The sequence below is a fragment of the Ceratotherium simum genome, chromosome 20 (assembly GCF_057802395.1).
Source record: "Ceratotherium simum simum isolate JZ-2026a chromosome 20, ASM5780239v1, whole genome shotgun sequence".
Taxonomy (NCBI): domain Eukaryota; kingdom Metazoa; phylum Chordata; class Mammalia; order Perissodactyla; family Rhinocerotidae; genus Ceratotherium; species Ceratotherium simum.
In genome coordinates this window covers 26377394-26397024 of record NC_141919.1, presented here as the reverse complement: position 1 = coordinate 26397024, position 19631 = coordinate 26377394, and the positions used below count along the sequence as shown (strand labels likewise).

Sequence of the window (19631 nt, the reverse complement as noted above, 5' to 3'; positions counted from 1 at the left end):
ATAAAAATACAGCTTATTGGTTTACTAATATATACACATCAAAAGTCCAAATTAGAAAATCATGAGATTAACAAAGCGTGTTATTTGCACAGCTATATACTTCCCTACACACTTTACTAATTTGTATGTTAGGGTGTATTTGCTTTTTGGCTTAGTGCCTGTCTATTAATATTTATAATTATGCTAACAATGATTTTGTGCATTTGGATAGAACACTCATTTTTCTTATGGACTTCTTAGAGCAATCCTGAAGCAAAAAAAATGAATGAAAGATGAGATACCTTGATATTAAGCGACTTGTTGAGGCTCCTTCATGTTAAGTTACTTGCTAGTTAGCGGTAGAGCTGGACCAAGATTCTAATCCTAGCATCTTGTTCAATACTGATGTGAATAAAATCATGAGCAGAAATTATGCATACATTTTTGTTTGAAGTTCATTTATTTGCCCTCTACTTTGTTTAGCATCTCTGTTGATTAGTAATCTATTGGCTCTAGGCCCCAAATCTCCTGTTCTTTATTCTGCTTTTTGATGCCGGGACTTGGATCCTATAAACCACACTGTTCCTTTACTAGCTGGCTTCTTGTTAGGTTCTGCCAGTGGGGCACTAGAGGGGACTCCTTCCCTTTTTGTTCCCTATTTCTTTCAGTATCACTCGGCAGCATTTCTGCTGGTAGTGGCCGTTTGTTTCATTTTATCCTTAACTTCCATAAGCAGCTTCATCACCTTCCCTCAGAAATACCAACACCAGCTGACAGATGCCCCTTGCTCAAAGGTCTGAGTTCCATCTCTGTGGGGGCCCTCCACCAAGCTCCTAATGGTACAAGCATCAGCTGGGCAGCACATTCTCCTGAGAGATCAGGGTCCCAGCTCCATGGGTGCCTTTTTTCCAAGCTTTTAGGTTTTGATAACCTCGGCTTTTTTCCTTTGTTTAGGCGTGGTAGCTGCTTCGTAAAGTTTTTTTTATCTCTGTTTACCTTCGTGTTTGATTTTTTTCCTTTTCAGTCCTCTAATATGAGTCTAACTCTTTATATTAAATTTTCTGTTAAAATACTTGATGTGGTTTCTGTTTTTTTGAGTGGGCTTGAATGATAAAGCTGCTGACAGTAGTTCAGAAAGTGGTTTTGAATTGGTTTAGGGCAAGGATGAAGGTAAATCAGTTTCATATTAAATGGAAACTCCAAATGATTAGTAGTGGCTTGCGTGTTTGCAGTCAATCCTGACCCAGGTAACCACCATCAATATAGATAAGTCTTTCCTTTTCTAGAATTTAATGTAAATGGAGTCATATGGTACATACTCTTTTGTCTGGCTAATTTTACTTAGCATAAGATTTTTGAGATACCTCAGCGTTGTTGCATGAATCAGTGTTTTCTTCCTTTTAATTTTTGCATAGCATTCCATTGTATTAGAATAAAGCTTCTATGAATATTCATGTACAATTTTTTGGTGTAGACATGTTTTTATTTCTCTTGGTAAATATGTGGGAGCAGCAAATCTGTGGCATATGGTAAGTATAAATTTAACTTTGTAAGAAATTGTCAAATTGTTTTCCAAAGTGAGCTCCAATTGCTCCATTTCCTCACCAATACTTAGTATTATCAGTCTTTTTAATTTTAGCTATTCTAGTGAGTGTTGTGCTATCTCATTGTGGTTATAATTTGCATTTCTCTGATGACTAATGATGTTGAGCCTCTTTTGCCCATTTTTAATTCGTTTTTTTAATTAATGAATTGTAAGACATCTTAATAAATTCTTGATACAAGTTCTTTGTCAGATATATGAAATGCACATATTTTCTGCCACTATGTGACTTGCTTTTTCGTTTCTTTAACAATATCTTTAAGAAGTTTTTAATTTTGATGAACTTCAATTTATCAATTTTTCTCTTATAATTAGTGATATTTTGCATTTTATATCTAACAAATCTTTGCCTTTTCCAAGTTTAAGATATTCTCCCAAGTTTTCTTCTAGAAGTTTTATAGTTTTAGCTTTTCTGTTAGGTCTATGATCCATTTGAGTTCATTTTTGTGTATGGTGAAAATAGAGGCCAAGGTTTATTTTTTCCAAATGGCTAACCAGTAGTTCCAGCCCATTTATTGTAGACTGTTCTTTCATCCAATCACCTTGGCATGTCTTTCAAAAATCAATTGACCATACATATGAGTGGATTTATTTCTGATACTCTATTCTGTTCCATTAATTTATACATTTTCTTTATGCCAATATCACACTGTCTTGATTAGTCTAGCCTTATATTAAGTCTTGAAATCAGGTAGTGTAAGTCTTCCAACATTTGTCTTTTTCAAAATTGTATTGGCTATTCTTGGTCCTTTGTATTTCCATATAAATTTTAAAACCATCTTGTTAATTTTTATAAAATTCTGCTGGGATTATGATTGGAACTGCATTGAATCTGCAGATCAATTTGGGGATAATTGAGTTTTCTCATCCATGAACATGGTATGTCTCTCCATTTTTTTGGTCTTTAATTTCAGCAATATTTTGTAGGTGTGTGTTTTTTTTTTTTGGCTGAGGAAGATTGACCCTAGGCTAACATCTGTGCCCATCTTCCTCCACTTTATGTGGGATGCCTGCCACAGCGTGGCTTGATAAGTGGTGTGCAGGTCCACACCTGGGATGTGAACCTGCGAACCCTGGGCTGCCAGAAGCGGAGCGCGAGAACTTACTCACTATGCCACCAGGCTGGCCCCTTAAGTGGTATTTTTAATAATTTTATTTTCTAATTGTTGCTAGTATATAGAAATAGTAAATTTTCATATGTAGGCCATGTATCCTACAATATTGTAAGTTCACTTATAGGTCTAGTAGCTTGTTTTGTTTTGTAGATTGCTTAGGATTTTCTACATAAATAATCATGTCATCTATGGGTAGAGACAGTTTTATTTCTTCCTTTCCAATATGATGTCTTTTATTTCTTTTTCCTTGCCTCATTGCATTGCCTAGAACCTCCAGTACAATGTTGACTAGAGAGTGGATATCCTTTCCTTTTTCCAATCCTAGGAGGAAAGGATTGATTTTTTCACCATTAAGTATGATGGTAGCTTGATTTTTGTAGATGCACGTTATCTGGTTGAACAAGTTCCCTTCTATTCCCAGTTTGCTGTAAGTTTTTATCATGAGTGAGTGTTGAATATTGTCCCATGCTTTTTTTTTGCGTATGTTGAGATGATTATGTGGGTTTTCTCCTTTATTCTGTTAACATGATGAATTTCATTGATTTTTTTTTGAAGATTAAACTAATTTTATATTCCTCAGATAAAATCTTCTTGATTCAGTTTTGGAAGGGTGTATGATTCTAAGAATTTATCCATTTCTTCCAGATTATCCAATTTGTTGGCAGATAGCTTTTCATAGTATTCTCTTGTAATCTTTTGTTTTTCTGAGGTGTCCATTGTAATTTCTCCTCTTTCATTTCTGATTTTACTTATCTGAGCCTTCTCTCTTTTTTTCTTGGTGAGTTTAGCTAAAGGTTTGTCAATTTTGTTTATCTTTTCAAAGAACCAGCTCTTGGTTTTATTAATTTTTTTCTATTGTTTCTTTAGTCTGTATTTCATTTATTTGTGCTCTGATTTTTATTATTTCCCTTTTCTACTGATTTTGGGCTTTGTTCTTCTTTTTCCAGTTCCTTTAGGTGCATTGTTAGATTATTTATTTGAGATTTTTCTTGTTTGTTGAGATAGTCCTGTATTGCTATAAACTTCCCTCTTAGAACCACTTTTGCTGTATCCCATAAATTCTGGCATGTTGTATTTTCATTTACATTTGTCTCCAGGTATATTTTGATTTCTCCTTTGATTTCTTCGTTGACCCAATCATTGTTCAATAGCATTTTGTTTAATCTTCACATATTTGTGGCTTTTCTGATTTTCTTCCTATAGTTGATTTCTAGTTTCATACTGTTGTGGTCAGAAAAGATGCTTGGTATTATTTCAGTCTTCTTAAATTTATGTAGACTTGTTTTGTGGCCTAATATGTGATCAATCCTGTAGAAAGTTCCATGTGCATTTGAAAAGAACATTTATTCTTCGCTTTTTGGATGGAATGTTCTGTATATATCTACTAGGTCCATCTGTTCGAGTGTGTCATTTAAGGCCAATATTTCCTTATTGATCTTCTGTTTGGATGATCTATCCTTTGCTGTAAGTGGAGTGTTAAAGTCCTGTACTATTATTGTGTTACTATCTATTTCTCTTTTATATCTGTTAATAATTGCTTTATATATTTAGGTGCTCCTATGTTGGGTGCATAGATATTTACAAATGTTATATCCTCTTGTTGGATTGTTCCCTTGATCATTATGTAATGCCCTTCTTTGTCTCTTTTTACAGTTTTTGTTTTGAAGTCTATTTTGTCTGATATGATTATTGCTACCCCAGCTTTCTTTTCATTGCCATTTGCGTGGAGTATCTTTTTCCATCCCTTCACTTTCAGTTTGTGAGTGTCTTTAGGTCTGAAGTGTGTCTCTTGTATGCAGCATATATATGGGTCTTATTTTTTTTATCCAATCAGCCACGCTATGCCTTTTAATTGGAGCATTTAGTCCATTGACGTTTAAAGTAGCTATTGATAAGTATGTACTTACTGCCATTTTTTAACTTTTTTTTCTCAGTGTTTTAGTAGTCCTTCTCTGATCCTTTCTTCTTCTCTTGCTCTCTTCCCTTGTGGTTCGATGGCTTTCTTTAGTATTATGTTTGGGTTCCTTTCTCTTAGTTTTTTGTGTATTTATTATAGGTTTCTGGCTTGTGATTACCATAGGGTCCATATACAGAGTTGATGGTCTCTTTAGGTTGACCTCTGTCTGAAAGCCCTACTCTTTAACTCCCCTCCTCCCACATTTTATGTTTTTGATATCATATCTAACCTCTTTTTTGTGCATTTGTATCCATTACGTTCTTATCATGGAAATAGATAATTTTTCCTATTTGTGGTCTTCTCTTTTCCCCTTAAATAAGTCCCTTTAGCATTTCTTGTAGCACTGGTTTCTTGTTGACAAACTCCTTTAATTTTTGCTTGTCTGGGAAACTTTTTATCTCTCCTTCCATTTTGAATGATAACCTTGCTGGGTAGAGTATTCTTGGCTGTAAGATTTTTCCTTTTAGCACTTTAAATATATCGTGCCATTCTCTTCTAGCCTATAAGGTTTCTGCTGAGAAGTCAGCTGATAGCCTTATGGAGTTTCCTTTGTATGTAATTTGTCTTTCTCTTGCGGCTTTTAGGATTCTCTCTTTAATTCCGGACATTTTAATTATGATGTGTCCTGGTGTGGGCCTCTTTGAGTTTATCTTGTTTGGTGCTCTCTGTGATCCCTGTACCTGGATGTCTGTTTCTTTCCTTAGGTTAGGGAAGTTTTCATCTATTATTTCTTCAAACAGATTCTCTGTCTCGCTCTTCTCCTTCTGGGACACCTATAACATGGATGTTAGTGCACTTGATGTTGTCCCAGAGGTCCCTTAGACTGTCCTCACTCTTTTTAATTGTTTTTTATTTTACCTATTCAGCGTGGGTGAATTCTTCTAGTCTTTCATCAAGCTTGCAGGTCCGTTCTTCTGTATCCTCTACTCTGCTTTTGAGTCCCTCTAGTGAACTTTTCATTTCCAGTATTGTATTCTTCATTTCTGATTGGTTCTTTTTTATATCTTCCATTTCTTTGTTGGCATTCTCACTGAGTTCATCCATTCTTCTCCCAAGATCAGTGAACATTCTTAACACTCTTTGTTTGAACTCTCTGTCAGGTAGGTTGCTCATTTCTGTTTCACTTAGTTCCTTTTCTGGGTTTTTTTCCTGTTCCCTTACTTGTAATATATTCCTTTGCCTCCTCATTTTGCCTCTTTCCCTGTGCTTGTCTATGTATTAGGTCGGTCAGCTATGTCTCCTGCTCTTGAAGAGGTGACCTTATATAAGTGATGCCTTATGAGGCCCTCAGTGTGCTTCCCTCAGTTCTGAATGTTCCAGGAGTGACTCCTATATGGGCTACGTGTGTCCTTCTGTTGTGGCGTGGTTGCTCTCCCTGTAGGTGCCCAGGGAGGCTGAGCTATGCTCCTGGCCAGCTGTTGTAATGCTCAGTTGCTTGTAGTTGTTGTGGGCCCTTCAGTCTCTTTATCAGGTGTGGGGAGCCCCAGCACAGTTGGCTGCAAGTTCTAATACCACATTTGTGTTGCAGTCTTTCTTTTAAGTGAGTAGGCCCCCAGCGTGGGAGGTTGTTAGGCTCAGGGGCTTACAATTGCTATAAGCGTCCAGCCTTTAGGTCTCTTGTCAGCTCTCTGAGGATTGCAGCTGCGTGGGGCTGGCCTCAGACACGGGAGCACCCAATTGTTTCAGGCTTTGGAAGGTGGGGCAAAGCCCCTATGTGGGTCTTTGAGAAGCAGAAGTCTTCTGCAGCTGATAAGCTCCGCTGCCCACAGGTCCACACATACAGTCAAGCCAGTCCTTCCCCGTGTGCATGCCCTGACCTCCTAAAGTGGACCCAGTCTCTCCAAGGGGGGAGCCCCACACTCTCCACCCACTCCTTGCACACATCCTGCCCCACTGAAGTGGGCCCAGTTGCCAGGCTGCAGAGAATCCAGTCACATATCTATGCAGGCCCACAAGCTGCCGGAGGGCTTGTTGTTGGGTTGGGCTAGTCCCTAGGGTGGGCTGCCTGCCCTGGCTGAACTGGATTAAATTGGTGCTCTAGTGGGTGGGGCAGATCCTGGGCTAGCAGGCCCCATGGAGAACTCCAATGGTGTCTGCCAGTGTCTGTGTCAGCATGCCCACACCAGCCCACAACAATGGCCGCCACCAATGTCCCAGTCCCTGGAGAGGTCTCACCTCTCACCAAGATGCACTCGGAGCCTATCAGGTGAGTCTCTTTTCACCAAAGGGCTATGCACCTTTCTTTCTGGTGATTTTCGGTTGCTTTCTGAAACGGGTGAGTTTGCGCGTGGGCCCTTTAAGGGCAGGTTTTAATTTCTTTGTGAACCAGCTTTTCTGGGGGTACTCCCCAATGTTTTAGTAGCTGGCAAAGTCAGATATTATGCCACTCGTCTTGATCATGCTGGGTCCACAAAATGCCTACAGCGGGAGCACTCCCTGGCTTGGGCCCTGCTCCTCCAGGGAGGGCTGCGTACCTTTGGGCTGCTCCCGGGCGGCCATGAGGCACTGCGGCTTGTGAAGGTGGTGTTTTTTTCTCTCCAGAAGGGAATTTCTGCATCTTCCACCTCAATTAGGATTGTTGTTTGTTGCAAGAGTTCCTCTTATCCAGGTTTCAGTTCTCTCTCAGGGGTAATTTTTCCACGAGTAGTTGTAAATTGGCTATGTCCGTGGGAGTAGGTGAGTTCAGTGTCTGCTTATGCTGCCATCTTGACGTCTCTCTATAAATTTCACTCTAATGACAACTTTAACTGCAAAGATATTTTCATTTTCATTCATTACTAAATATTTTCTATTTTCTCTGATATTATTTCTTTGACCCATAGGTTGTTTTTTAAATTTCCTGTGTTTCACAGCATTTACCAGATCTGTTTTATTAATTTCTAACTTGAATTATGTTGTTGACAGAGAAGAATATTATTTTAATCTTTTAAAATTTCTTGAGAATTGTCTTATGGCCCAGCATATGCTACATCTTCATGATTATTCCATGTGTACTTAAAATGAATGTATATTCTGCTATTGTTTGGTAGAGTGTTTTATAAATTTCAGTTAGGTCAAGTTGGTTGGCTGTGTTCAATGTTCTATATCTTTACTGATCTTGCTGTCTTCTTGTTCTGTCAGTTAGTGAGAGAAAAGTGTCGAAATGTCTATAATTCTGCATGTGTCTGTCATATTAGGTCAGTTATTTATTTATAATTCTTCATGTATTTCAAAATTGTTACTAGGTGCATGTCATGTCTTCTTGATGAATTGATCCTTTGGTTATTATGTTTCCCTTTGTCACTGATAATATTCTTGATATTAAGATAGCCACTCCAACTTTATTAAGGTTTCCATCATATAATTTTTCACCCTTCTATTTCTAACCTATTTTCATCTTTATATTTAAAATTGGTTCCTTGTAAACAGCATGTAGTTGGTTCTTGCTTTCTCATTGATTTTGACAATATATGCCTTTTATTTGGAATGTTTAGATCATTGATTAATGTAATTATCAATATGGTTTGGGTTTAAATCTACACTCCTGCTATTTTTTATTTGTCCCATCTGATCTCTGTTCCTTTTTCTCCTTGCATTCTATTGGGTTGAACTTTTTTTATAATTCCATTTTATTTCTTCTATTGGTTACTTAGCTATTTCTCTTTAATTTTGATATTTAGTGGTTGCTCTAGGGTTTACAATATGCATCTTTATCACAGATTACCTTCAAATTATATCACTTCACATGCAGTGTAAGTCCCTTTTAACAGTACACTTCAATTTCCCCTTCCTGTCTTTTCTGCTGTTTGTTATATCTTTTACTTCTACATCTATTATAAACCACACAATACATTTATATCGTTTTAAACAATTATCTTTTTTTATTCATATACTTTTAATGAGATTATTGGCATTGCATACATCTTCTTCAGTTGATTTTTACATTAAGCCACTATCTGTCATGTAGTCATCAAAAATCCATAGTCCAATTTAGACTCTAGCTTCTCAGAATCCAGGTTTACAGTCCATTTTAGGCTCTAGCTTCTTAAAATAAGCCACTTCTGATAGCTTTCATGAAGTCTTTCTACACTACAAAGTCATGATCAGCATGAATTTTACAATATACCTGCTTGAGTGCAAACATGTCTCAGGTCTGCTCCATTAAAGCCATCTGAAAGCTTCATAATTGCTTTTAATAATCTATTTTGTCATGCTTTGTAATAATACCTCTATGGACTTTCAATATATCTAATCTTGCTTATAAATAAATCAATATATATTTTTTCTATTTACCTGAAGACAGCAAAGCAGGATCCATTGTATATGTTTGTAACCATGATCATTTTAACTCTATACAGAATATTATATCCATCCATTTGATTGAGTAACTCCTTTCAAGTCCTGTGAATCTATCAACTGAAATACTTTCAGAAAACCCGTATCCACCAATGGTATCTATTTTACCCATTAAAATGATGCATGGCTGATGATCCCTGGCATAATTAGACATTTCTCTGATCAGATGAGCACCTTTTCACCAATGTACTTGTCTACAGTAGAACTAGATACAACATTTAAGAAATTGCAGTCCAGCTGGCTAACAATAGCTCTTGCTATTAGTGTTTTTCCTATAACTGGTGGTCCATATAACAAACAGCCTTTGAGAGGTATTTATTCCTACATTGGAATAATTCTAGGTTTGTTAAGAGGTAGTTCTATTACCTCTCTTCATTCTCTGATCTGTGCTGATACCCCCCATCCCCTGCCCCAATCTCAGAAAAAGAAATATTCTGTGTCCTTATGAGACATGCTGTAAACCAGTGGATCTTTAAAAATATCAGTGTAATTATATCCAAACCAACTCTTGTTCCTGGCTTACTTTTTTCAAGCTGACAGTAACAATCTACAACATATCTTGGCCCATTTGTAGCTTTAACAATGAATTTTTCTTCAATTAATTCCTTAAGTACTTCACCCACAATCTACCCCTTTTCAGACTTTTCATACTGATTGATAAGCAATTTTAATTGTTCCCTTAACTGTTTAAGACAGCTATTGATCTTCTTGTGCTCCAGCACCTTTTTTGTCATGTCTTGAACCTCCGTATCTCTATGGTCTGCCATGATGAGATGCCATCACTCATAGGGGACACCAAGAATGGCTATGGCCACTAGGGTGGGGGAAGAGGTGGGATGAGGGAAGAGAGAAGCACTGGAGGGAGGGGGATGCATGGCTATGAACATTGCAATTATCTTTTAAGGAAATCAAAAAGAACAAAGAAAACACTTTGTATTTGCCCTCATATTCACTATCTGGCTCTCCTTATTCTTTTATTGTAGAACCAAGTTTCAAAGTGGTATAATTTTCTTTCTGAAGAACTTCTTTTATTAGTTCTTGTAGCATAAATAAGGTTATGATGATGAATTCTCTCAGCTTTTGATTTTCTGAAAGTCTACTTTGGAGGATATTTTATATAACTCTAAGTTAACAGTTTATAATGTACCTTGGTGTGGCTTTACTGTAATGGAGAATTGTTAATTGTTAGCGTTTGTGATCCTCTTGAATTTGTGGGTTTATTGTTTGGAATTTAGAAAAATTTCAGTCATTCAAATAATTTTTTAATTTTCCTCTCCTTTTTATTCTGGGACACTCCAATACACAGATGTTATACTGCCTGATAGCATCCCACAGGTCAGTGAGGCTGTTTTTTGTCTTCTCTTTTTGCTTCAGTTTAGATAGCTTCTATTGTTGGCACTATCATAAGGCTCACCTCATTTGTTTCCACTCTCCTAGGGATCACAGTCTTGCTTATTATCCAGTGTCTGAACTTAGGTGTTTAATGTTTTGTCCAGCTCTCTAGTTGCTCATAGGGGAAAAGCAGATCTGGTCCAACTTACTCCATCACAGCCACAAGCAGAAGTCTCAGCTTCATTTTTAAGGAAATAGTAATCAAAACAGACATGGATGTACCATCAAATTACCAGTCAGCCAGTAATTTCACTTCAAACTTCAGTGAGAAAATAGAGTTAATCAGAGGAAAATGCTCTTCATGTTTCCACTACCAAATCTACAAACCTACCTGAATTTACCCCATTTTACCATCTTCCCTCTAGGTAGAATTGTAGAAGTGTCCCTAATCTACTAAAGACTCATTTCTCTCTTGTGCTCAGGATCTCATTCAAAATTTCACTCCTTTTATAGTTCTCTCCCCGATATCATCAGTCTCTCTCTTTCTCTATGGCTCACCCCATCAGCATATAAATGTGGTGTAATATTTCTCAACTTAAAAGAATACTGTCTTCATGCACACATTAAGCTATCACCTTATTTTCCTGCTCCCCTTCATGGCTAAACTTCTCAAAACAGTAGTCTACATTTGCTGTCTCGAAGCCTCCCAACCTTATAACTTTTTCAACCTGATCCAGTCTGGAAGCTGTCCTCCAACTATATTGAACTTACTCATCAGTTCACTGCAGCCAATTACAATGGTCAGTTCACAGTGCTCCTATTACTTGGTCCTTCAGTAAATAACATTCAACACAGTTGACTACTTTCTCCTACTTTAGTCACATTTTTTTCTTGCTTTCAAGAAACACCACTAACCTTGTTTTCCTTTTACTTCACTGACCACTCTTTGTCTTTCCTTGCTGACTCATCCTGAATCTAACCTCTAAATGTTAGATTGTCTCAAGTCCTGATCCTCTACTTGCTTCCTTTCTCTCCCAACACTTCCTTAAGCTACTTTAACTATATGCATTATTTTAAATGACTACCTATGTGACCTCTCTACTTGGATATCCGATAGGCATCTCAAATTTAACATGTCCAAAATGGAATTCTGTCTAAGCTCTCCCCTCTCCCACATAAGTAAATAGCTCAACCACCCATCTAGTTGCTAAAACCAAAACCAAAGAGATATCCTTGATTTGTTCCTTTCTCTTATCCCTTCCATTCAATCCATCAGTAGCATACTTTTCTACTTCTTTCCATTTCTATCCACACCTCTCTAGTCCAAGTTACAAGATACTTTCAGGGAATGAATGGCAAATAAACCAATGTGGCTGGACTGGAAAATTATTGAGGAGTGGTGGGAGATAAATCTAGGCAAGGCAGTTGGGACATGTTTTGAAGGTCTTGGAATGACAGACAAAAGCCTAATTTATGAAGCTCCTGAAAAGTACCTCCTGAAAAGTGGTACTTTTTCAATAATTTAAAATATGTTGACATAAAGTTGTTAAGATTATGATGAAAAGATGCCAGTGAAAGCAGTATAAAAGTAATACTAGGAGACAGGTGGGAAAGGCAGTCAAAGGACTAAAGGTAGTCAAAGTTAAATAAAAATTTTTAAAAAGTACTTTCTTCCTCTCCAACCAACAACACAGTCCCTACCCCAGATTCCTTTACTTTTGATGTTAAAATCACGCTCTGCCTCTGGCGACAGTCTAGGGTGTTGGACTTTATCCTCTAGGAAATGGGGAGAGGTGGAAAGCTTTTAAGAGTGACATGCTTAAAACTGCTATAGGAAGAACAACCTGACACTGATATGCAGGACTAATGAGAGAAGGTAGGAAGACTAATTAAGGTTATTACACTGGTCTAGACATCAAATTATAAGGGAGTACAAAAGAAATTGATGAAGGAGACAGTGAGAAGGAAGAATGGAAAGAGAGTGCAAGAGATAAAAACAAAAATCAAAGGTTTTTACTCAGGAGTTCCAAGCTTTAATGACTTAAGAGAATTGTGGTCTCATTTTTATGAATCAGTACATCAGGAAGGGAGGCAGTTTTGCGGAGAAAATACAGAGAGTTCTGCCTGAGAGTTCTGAACTGATAGCTGTGAAAAATAGTTTTATCTTTGGCTTTACTTGGTGTATTTCTCCAGGTCATTCATCATCATACAAAATAGTTTTGCAACCTTGGTTCTAGGTTAACATTTCCCAGGTTATTGATTGAATTCAAATATATTAAATATGTATTTGCAATTTTATGCATAACTCATCTGCTTTCAGTTTTCACTTATTTTCCTCTACTGCAAATTCATCAGAAGTAACTTCCTTTTAGACATGTGTTGCTACTTAATGTTGTTGTTTTCCTAGATATTTGCAAGTTGTCTTTGTAATGCTTTCTAAAGTCCCTTCTCAACTAAAAATCCCTTGAGGATATATCTGAACATCTTTGTTCACCAACAGTGTTAACATAGTGTCTTGTTCACTGCAGGCCTTCAAAAGATTTGTTAGAAGATTAAATTGGTAAAGTTTATGGTTTATAACCTAGTCTCATTTCTTTAAAAATAGGGTAATTTAGCATGTTGTAGTATAAAGAGCATCAATCAGAGTCAGAAGACCTGGGCTCTAGCTTGGCTTTGCTCTTGACCAGATCTGTGATGTGGGCAAGTTAGAGTAAATTCTTTGGCTTTAGCTTCCTCAGCTGTAAAATGCATGGTTTCATTTAAATCTCTGATCCTCTTCTTGCATTCCAGTAATCCTCTTTCATCTAGCAAATATTATAGTCACTTTGGAAAACATGGTTCAGTTCCTCAAGCCACCAGAGTTATGCCTAGACTTCAGAGTGTCCAAATTAAATAATACTTCATTATATTTTGGCAGAGTACTCTGAAGCAAAGGTCATCCACTCCAAGCTTTTTTTAAGTTCGTCTACTTTCAACATTCTCTCATTATCTAGCAAAAGGCAGTATTACCCCTTACATTGCTCCTTCTACAAAGACTTCCTTTCAACATTTTATCAAATTGTTGTGCACTTAAATTCTTTTTTTTGGAGGACAGAATGTAGTAATCCAACTAAAAATATATTCAAATAACTTCTACTGGGAACTGAAATGATTTTGTCATCTTGCCACCTGGGAAATATAACCATGGATCACTGTAGAAAGCTTACCTAGTTTATTGCTACTTTAAAAGCTGTGAATGGCAGCATAGTGAAATGGTTATCAACTCTGGCACTGGAGTTAGACTGCATAAGTTTAAATTCCAGCATCTCTTCTTTCTACATGTGGGACTTGGGAGTTTATTGTATCTTGCTAAACTTCAGTTTCCACACACTTAAAATGAGAAAAAGTACCTACCTCACAAAATTGTATGGATAAAATGAGATAATATAATCCACCTAAGAGGATACTACACCTACCCAAAGCAATCTATAGATTTAATGCAATTCCTATCAAAATCCCAACGATGATTTTTGCAGAAATAGAAAACTCATCCTAAAAATCGTGTGGAATCTCAAAGGACACCAAATAGCCAAAACAGTTTTGAAAAAGAACATCAAAGTTAAGATCTCACACTTCCTGATTTCAAAACTTACTACAAAAGCCACAGCAATCAAAACAGTGTGGTACTGGCATAAAGACAAACATACAGACCAATGGAATAAAATAGAGAACACAGAAATAAACTCTCATATATATAGTCAAATGATTTTTGAGAAGGGTGCCCCAAGATCACTCAGTGGGGAAAAGACACTCTTTTTAACAAATGGTGTTGGGAAAACTGGAAATCTATATGCAAAAAAATGAAATTGGACCCTTACCTTACACCATACAGAAAAATTAACTCAAGGAGCCGGCCCAGTGGTGCAGCAGTTAAGCACACACGCTCTGCTTCGGAGGCCCGAGGGTTCTCAGGTTCGGATCCCGGGTGCGCACTGATGCACCGCTTGTCAAGCCATGCTGTGTCGGCATCCCATATATAAAGTAGAGGAAGATGGGCACAGATGTTAGCCTAGGGCCAATCTTCCTCAGCAAAAAAGAGGAGGATTGGCATCAATGTTGGCTCAGGGCTGATCTTCCTCACACACACAAAAAAAAATTAAAAAAAAATTAACTCAAAATGAATCAAAGACCTAAACATAAGAGCTAAAACTATAAAACACTTAGAAGAAAACACAAGAAAAATGCTTCATGACACTGGATTGGCAATGATTTCTTGGCTATGACATGAAAAGTAAAAATAGATAAACTGGAATACATCAAAATTAAAAACTTTTGTGCATCACAGGACACAATCAACAGAGTAAAATGGCAACCCATAGAATGGGAAAAAATACTTGCAAATTATGTATCTGATAAAGGGTTAATATCCAGAATATATAAAGAACTCCTACTATTCAACAACAAAAAACAACCTGATAAATTGGCAAAGGAGTTAAATAGACAGTTCACCAAAGAAGATACACAAATGGCCAATAAATTGCACATTAAAAGATGCTCAACATCATTAATCATTAGTGAAATGCAAATCAAAACCACAATGATCTCCATTTCAGTCATTAGGATAGCTATTTAAAAAAAAAACTGCATCAGCATTTTTCAGTCAAAGATGAGTACTTTGTCTTCTGGGTAAATTTCATAGCATAGATATGACCTTTATTGGCATTGTTAGTTTCTTTCCTTTTTCTCTGCAGAAATTTTGACTTTAATATACAGTAATATGACATGGTTTTAATATCAAAAGGTACTTTCTTATTATCTCCTTGTATGATCAAGAAGAAAAATTGTTAATATGCTACATATTATTATACACTATGTTACGTTTTTTGAGAGGATTATTGTATCTTATTTATTGTGATATGTAAAAACAAGCCAACAAAATGGTACTTAGGGATGTATCTCCACTGAAAAAGACCCAATCTTTGCTTCTGTTACAGAAAATCTTTAAGTTCTAGAGAGATTAAAATTACATGACTTTTTAAAAAGATTACATGTCAACTAAATTTTCTCAGTTCAGATACACTATTTAGAACATTTGTTTAAAGATCTAATACTCTCAGTTGTTCTGACACTGACATAACTATCTGCTCTTATTGAGCTCATTTCTGAGGTAGTGCTGTTTTGGCCCATGTCGATGTGAGTACACTCTAGAGCAGTGTTTCTCAACTTTCTGTGCATTACCCCCCTTCTTCACCCTCCTCCCTCAAGGAGTTTTTTAGACATTTTTCCCTAATTTCCTCCACAATGAAATTTTAATACCACTGTATCTGTTTATGTACTGTATGCTTTTCTGTGCTTTATACATAAAGGAGTATGATTTTTCATCCCCCAACATCAATATTCACCCCCTTAGAGATAATAGCACCTCTGTTGAAAAAGCATGCTCTAGAGAGAAGTAACATATGAAACTCTTACACTAGGCCTAGAGCCAAGATACTCTTCCTATGGGTCCTTTATATATGAGATTATTTGGGGTCATACCAAACAAGGTTCCCTAAAAACACCATGATTTTAAAGTAGTTCAAGCTAAAAGCTATGCTTCTGTATGTTCACACTGCTCAAAGCTGACTTACTTGACCCCAATAAATATCATCTATAGGAGTGCTTCCTACTACAGGTATTAAAATCAAAACTATTGACAAAATCTAAGAATATGGATAACTGTAACAGGAACTCTTAGAGTTCTTTTAATGCTCTCATTTTATAAATGTTACAGTTATGTTCAAAAATAAGATGTTAAGCAATCTGCTATGCAAAGAAAGGCCTTATAATGGAATGATGATCATGTCCTGTAAGCCCTGATGGTTGGGCTTTCTCTTTTTTTGTAATGCAAGTGCCTGACTTAAGCTTTGATTGCCAAGGCATCCACTTCAAAGATGGCTATCTCAAACACATTGCCACCATACAGACTAGACAAAGAACCAGGCTGCCTCCCCTTACTGAGTCTCCTTTGCTAAAATCATGGTTGATTTTGATAAACTGACCATTTGGACCACTTGTTTTTTCTCTTCCCGTACTTTAAATTCCTGCTCTTATGTTTTAAATTCACCAATAAAAAGTGAGCCCTCGAAACCCTAGGCCCCCATGCTTGACCCCAATAAAAGCAGAACCCCAGGCTCCTACACTCGCTTTCTCTCTGTGTAGCCCCAGGTGTGCCATGTAATTTCCAGGTTCTGTAACTAATAAAACTTTATTTTTTCCCCAAAGTTTCCTGATGGTTATTGCTGAAGGGCATCTTACAATCATAATAAGAACCACAAGGGCTGGTCCAACCACAACACTGATTATTGATAGGCTGAGACCGGCACACAAAACAGATCATTAACAACTTTTAAAACCATATTAATATGGTGTTTCAGTTGGAGATAAGGCTTTTCCTTATAAATTTGTAAGACTGAAAAAGAGTGAACCATATTTAGGGCCTGTACCAACTAAACAATGCCATCTGGCATAAGCACAATAGAAATTAATTTCTTAACCTAAAGAAGAACATATTCTAATAAAATAAAACAAAATTGATAAGACTATAAAATTAAATATTTTAATATTTAGGTATATAATGTACATTTTACTAAAAATTTGATTCATATGAAAAGGGTATATGATATGCATATTATATGAATTTGATTAATGTTGAAGTGGAACAAAATTTGTCAACCTCAAATATGCCTCTTTGGCATAAGGATTATTTTAGGTTATTTTAAAAAAACAGCAGACATGAGAGAAGCTCTGAAAACCAAGTAGAAATTATCCTTTTGTAAGAGACATTTACCATCATGTGCTGCATAATGGGTCAACAATGGACTGAGTATATGATGGTGGTCCCATAAGGTTAGTACCATATAGCCTAGGTGTGTAGTAAACTGTACCATCTAGGTTGGTCTAAGTACACTCTATGATATTTGCACAACAACAAAGTTGCCTAACAACGCATTTCTCAGAAAGTATCCCCTCATTAAGCAAGCATAACTGTATAAGGAAAATTTCCATTTGTAAAGGTGTCTCCCTTGCTGTACCAGAAAGAGGGCAATGACAATCTTGAGAAACTTTTATCAGTGGAGAAGGCAAAGACTTAAATCTGCATAACAACTTAACTCTTGTTTACTGTTACCTCCTAGTTACCTCCCATAGCTAACTCCCCACCCCCAACATCTTTTGTCTTGAGCTATAGATGGTATTTGGCCATTTCTGGGAGGTACTCAGTTTTCCTGGATCTCTCCCACAGGAGGTATACATGTTATTAAACTTTTGTTTGTTTTTCTCCTATTAATGTCTTATATCAATTTAATTATTAGACCAGCCAAAGAACCTAGAAGGGAAGGAGGGAAAATCCATCCTCCCCTCAATGTGAAAGTTTTTAAATTCTCTTATCTCACTGTCATTATGAAATCTAATGTTATTATCAGCATCATGAAACACTTAGCAGCTAGTTATCTTGAAATTAAGTACAATCAGACCAAATCTGGGAGTAAACACAAAGTATTTTCTGATATTCATACTTTGATTTTTTTTCTTAAATAAAATGAAGCTTATCTCATATAACCTAGTCTTTTGTTTGGATAATCCTGCTGACTTATATCTACTGTGACTATTCTAATATAGCAAACCAGAAGATCTTTAGTAAGTTATACTAGAATCTTAGAAAAACTTTCATTAGAAATAATTTAAATACCGTAACTAGAGTGGGGGCCGGCCCCGTGGCGTAGCAGTTAAATGTGTGTGCTCTGCTGCTGCTGGCGGCCCAGGTTCGGATCCCGGACACGCACCAACGCACTGCTTGTCAGGCCACGCTGTGGCGGCGTCCCACATAAAGTGGAGGAAGATCGGCACGGATATTAGCCCAGGGCCAGTTTTTCTCAGCAAAAAGAGGAGGATTGGCATAGATGTTAGCTCAGGGCTGATCTTCCTCACCAAAAAAAAAAAAAAAAAAATTCATTAAAAAAAAAAAAAAGAAATGACATTACCAAAACTAGAGTGGATACAGCAACGTTCATAAAGAGCACACAGTAGTTGACAGCAATCTTAGGAAGCATTTCTTAAAAAAATCAAAAACTAAGTTTACTATTATAAAAAGGGTTCTCTGCACATCCCTAAACCAGTGTGTATACCCCCACTTCCTTGGTTTGGTGACAGTACAAAAGAAAATAACTTCTGAATATTTATTACATCGATATTTCAATTTTGTGGGAACATGCTAAAGGCACAATGAAGAAAATAATACAGTCTCAATAAACTGACCACAAATAACACCCCATGGAGAATGGCTCCCCAGGTACAGAACTGTAGGTATTTTCTAACGTTTACTCCATAATAAAACTGTTTAAATAAAATTTAAATATCATAAGTTATAGTTGTGATAAAAATTTCACTTGACTTTAAAGCAGAAGTCTTGGGTTGTAAGAAGCACTCTTCCACAGCAAACTGTAGTGCTACTGGCAGCATATTTATAAATAACATGAAAAAGTGACTACTTCCCAAAGCAGGTAGCCATGGATGTAGAGAATTATTTATATAAAGATTGTATAACTAAATATACTAGAATATTTACAGAATTAGAGAATTCTAAGAAAAACTTTACCCTCATTTCTAAAGAATATTAATTTGAAGAAACATTTTGGTATTAACTGGTACAATACTTACCTGTTTCTTGTGCAGAATGAACTAAACAGCTGCAGGGTTAATTTCTTTTTATGTATGGTCAGAATCAAAATTTAAAGCATCACAAACCCTCAATGAATAATAATTCTCTTGAAAACTTAGAATTTTATAATAAGGTAGTCATCCCACTCTAAAAACTTAAGAATGTTTATGTGGGATTTCTTTCCCTAAAAGTAAAAACTGAAACATTAAAAAAAACTTTTAAAAAGTAGTCTAGTTAACATCCTTGTTTTTGAACAAAAACAAAATGTTGTAGACCATTAAGAATCTACCTTTAAATACTTAAGTTTTAGTATAAAAATCTGAAATCAAGTATATTGTATGATTTGCTACTTTTGACTTGAAAAGTAGCAGAACGGAAGATGTCTTAATTGTATTACATATACAGATCCTTGAGGAGTCTTTACAAATTAAATAAAAATTATATTCAACTTTCATGAAAATATCTACTAGAAATCTTTTAAAATCTAATATACCATCATTTTAGATGATTTTTGCATTTGGTAACTCCTTAGAATTCTTTAAAGACTGTAAAAAGCATTTCTTCTCTTTTCTTCCTTCCAACCAAAAAATCTCAAACTTCATGTGACGCATTTTTTTCTTACATCATTTGCAT

The 19631-nt window shown here is 36.2% G+C and overlaps 1 pseudogene; it reads right to left on the bottom strand.

The window, feature by feature from the left end:
• Positions 1-8081: 8081 nt before the first annotated feature.
• Positions 8082-18418, bottom strand: LOC147914384 (26S proteasome regulatory subunit 10B pseudogene; annotated as a pseudogene).
• Between the last annotated feature and the right edge of the window lie 1213 nt (positions 18419-19631).